Source organism: Bidens hawaiensis, unplaced genomic scaffold, assembly GCF_021521415.1.
Source record: "Bidens hawaiensis isolate Kalapana, Puna unplaced genomic scaffold, B.hawaiensis_p1.1 tig00017353_1, whole genome shotgun sequence".
NCBI classification, from domain to species: Eukaryota; Viridiplantae; Streptophyta; class Magnoliopsida; order Asterales; family Asteraceae; genus Bidens; species Bidens hawaiensis.
In genome coordinates, this window is record NW_027492628.1 from 75,509 (window position 1) to 79,516 (window position 4,008).

Here is a 4,008-nt window from a genome sequence, read left to right on the forward strand (position 1 = left end):
AGTTAGATTGAATCAGAAAAGAGAATCTGGTGAGATGAGTATGATGCTCAGTTTGTTAGTATCTAAGTTTCAGTTGTGTCATATTTGGCTTGATACTTTAAATTACGGGTCATATGTTTAACATTGTGCAGTTTGACTTTTGAAAGTCAATATACAATTTTCAATTTAATATGTTTCACGCTCTCATTCATCATCACACAAGTATTATCACTTTGGTTGTTTCTTTAAGCACTCATTTTCTTTATATGTTAATCATTATAGAATTTTTGGAAGTACAATATGGGCATATGTTAAACTAAAAATTTCTGATGTCATTTTTTGCTTTGTGACGAGTCACAATGAAAAAGTGTCGGTTTGGTTCGGGTCTAAACGAGTCACCTTAAAAGAGTAGGCTTGGATTGGTAGTCAAAATGTGTCACTTTAAAAAGGCTAATTTTAGTATCAACTTTGACTTTTTATGGTCAAAACTGATTTTTGGTCAACTTTGAATTTTTAGGTCAAAATTTACGTGAATCTCCTGTGGTCAACTGATTGTAATATATTAGCTAATATATGCTTGTTGACAGCTTAAGATCATTCTTGGTATATACCCAGTGGCCAGTACACAGTTACAAAATCAATATATTGAACGCATTGTCTTAATAAAAGTTTTTCTTTCTAGAACAGAAGTACGAGGTAATTTATAACACCATTGATCCAATATATATGAATACGCGAACAATAAAATCATGTGTGTCCACCACTTTACCCTTTTTACAATTCGTTGACCGACAACTTAGTGGTTTTAATTTGAGCATTTCTTTATCCGCCGATTAAATTTCAACTCTAACTACTTACCATTTAACACACATTCAATCATTTATGTTGATTGAAATTCACAAAACCGATACAAACCTATTTTATTAACAAATATTTCATAAAACACGATGTATCCAATGTATACGGATATGTTAATATTTTAGTGCGCAACCCATCCAAAAAAAATACACCAAACCACATGCACACGTGGCAGCTCGCTCATACTGATAACCCACGACACACAACACCAAACACTACAAAACAATACGAGAAGATAACTTGCATGAACCCGCAGCAACGCGCGGACACTTTTGCTAGTAATAATTAATGTAGTGCATTTAACAACATTTTATCAATATTTTTTATAGTAATGTATGAACCACCCCGATACCCTAATCAGTCTTTCTGCGACATGTTTTATCCGTTCATACTGAATTTCACGCACCAGAAATGTCTCACTCAGAAACACCATAAAATAACGAAACTCATAATTGTAAAAAAACACCGTTAAGTTAGTTTCCGAACCTGAAAACATAACGGTTGGTTTATCATATTCTTTTTATTAAAGAACATTCACTTTTATCATTTGAGTTTTCTTCTTTCCTTAAAATACTATTCAAGTTTAGATAGAATAAAATAGTTAAAATATAAAATAAAATATATTCATGTTTAAATAAAGTTAGATAAATAAAACAAATTTACTTTACATAAAATAAACCGGTCCCTTCCATCATCATAATCCATCATCATTCATAAACATAGAAAGAGACAACATATACATACATACATACACCCATACATGAATATGAATACATACATACATAATTAATTATATTTTACGTCATCATACAAACCCCTTCGTGCGGTCTATATAAACACACCTTTGCCTCCATCCAGTCTTCAAACCAATAGCCGAATTTTCAATTCAAACCTTTGTTCCTAAGTTCCCATGGGTGAGGTTAGTGTTCCAAATTTTTTCTCATTTTCTTTTGTCCACATCTTGTCATCCTTAAACTGAACTTAATTTAATTTTTTGTCTCTTTCATATTTTCTTTTACAGAAAGATGATACCAAGGGTGATCAAATTAAGCCCGCCGATGCGAAAAAGAACGACGGTGGTGGCCCTGTCACCGTCGTTCTTAAACTCGACTTGCATTGCGAAGGATGTGCCAAAAAAATTAAAAAATCTATTAGCCAATTCGATGGTAAAGCAAAATATTAGTTATAAATTTACAAATTTATTATTACAAAAAATTTGGTAAAATTGGGTTGACGTGTATGACTTTGTGGGAGGTCCTGGGTTCTAGCCTAGACAGATTTTGTATATATCTATTTATATAATTGAAAGTATTAGAAGTATTGTAACTTTGTCGCTTTATAGGGGTGGAAGGTGTGAAGGCTGACACCGCCAGTAACAAACTAACGGTTGTTGGGAAGGTGGACTCCACTCGCATCAAGGAGCGAGTGGAGTTCAAGACCAAGAAGAAGGTAGAGATCCTCTCTCCTCAGCCGAAAAAAGAAGGTGGTGGTGGTGGCGGTGGCGAAGAAAAAAAGAAAGAAAATCCACCACCGGAGAAAAAAGCCGAAGCTGAAAAGAAACCTGAAAAACCAAAAGAGGTACTGCAATTAATTCTTCAATGAAAGTGTTTTGGTTACAACTTTAATTGCATTAAATTATGCGTTTAATTGCATTTAATTATGCTTTTAATAGTTGTATATTTTGTTTATTATGTTTTATTTTATTTTTTTTCAATGGTGGTTGATACAGCCGCAGTCGAGTACGGTGGTTTTGAAGATTCCGTTGCACTGTGAGGGATGCGTAGGCAAAATTAAACGCACTATATCAAAAATTGATGATAAGTTTCGGTTTTGTTTGCGTTTTTTTTTCTTATTGACAACGTACTAATACCATTGAACCAAACGCCCTTTAGGTGGTTGCCGTTATCTTCTAGAAATTTATTATCTTATATTTGAATATTAAATTATTAATCCAAATTTTTAAAATTTCCCGATGACTTATGAATATATTATTGTTAACTACTAAATTTGTTTAATTGGACGGTAAGTCATTTTATATATAAGCGTAACAATCATATAATACATTTAAAAAATACCGTCTTTATATATTAAAACACCCCTATAACTTTATATGTATTTATATATTTATATTTTGTCTTTATATTATCAGGAGTAGAATCTGTGACGCCAGATTCTGGAAAGGATTTAGTAACGGTGAAAGGGACAATGAACATGAAAGAGGTAATACCACAATTAAAAGAAAAATTCAAAAGAAAGGTTGCTATTGTACCTCCTAAAAAGGAAGACAAAGATGGTGATACAAAAGACGACAAGAAAGAGAAAGCTGGTGGTGGTGGCGTTGACAGTGGTGATAAGAAAGATAAAGCTGGTGGTACTGGTGGTGGCGACGGTGCTGGTGAAAATAAGAAAAAAGGAATCGAGGTGGTTAACAAATTTGAACATCATGGGCAAAATCCGTATACACATACATATACAACGCAAATGTATAATCAGAATTATTACAATAACGGATACGGGCCCGCTTCATCGTCTTCTAGCAATGGCTATGTATACCAAGGCTATAGCCATGGGTACCCCATGGGATACTCACATGCACCACAACTACCATCACCTATGCATATTAATGACCCTCGCGGGTATCATCCTGATTCCGAATGTTTAGCGACGAGAATCCTAATGCTTGTTCACTTATGTAAAAGTATGGGATAGTTTGTCTAGTAGGTAACCGAACCCATTATACCTTAAGTTATATCGATGGTTTAACGTTAGGTTTGTTTTATTATTTGTCTGTAATTATATATAAACTATTATATTAGATATCCAATTTTGTAAAAAATAATAATGTCACATTTTCTCAAACAACGAAATGAGAAATGGTCCATCTTGCTAAATTCTATGTTTGTATTTAATGATGCCATGCGACTAATATTTTTTAATTTATTGGTTAATAAATAATCTTTATTTATTTATAAATTTTGTTTTTTGTATGACACAATTGGCCCGCTTGTTTGGAATATTTACTATTTTTCAATGTAATAAACAGCCAAAATTTGAATGTTAAATCTTATCTTCAACTAGAGAAGGTTGTGCATATAGTATTACGTATTTGGATTCATCCTTTTAATTTTCTTCTTTTGAGGTATAAAACTATAAATGTATTTGTGGCATAGG

General features: G+C 32.7%; 1 pseudogene across 1 annotated transcript; it reads left to right on the forward strand.

Annotated features, from left to right (window-relative positions):
* The first annotated feature begins 1,622 nt into the window (after positions 1 to 1,622).
* On the forward strand, positions 1,623 to 3,728 carry LOC143553713 (heavy metal-associated isoprenylated plant protein 3-like; annotated as a pseudogene). The gene is made up of 5 exons (XR_013138880.1): positions 1,623 to 1,756; positions 1,859 to 2,003; positions 2,180 to 2,415; positions 2,567 to 2,653; positions 2,986 to 3,728. The product of XR_013138880.1 is annotated as a heavy metal-associated isoprenylated plant protein 3-like (transcript).
* The last annotated feature ends 280 nt before the right edge of the window (positions 3,729 to 4,008 follow it).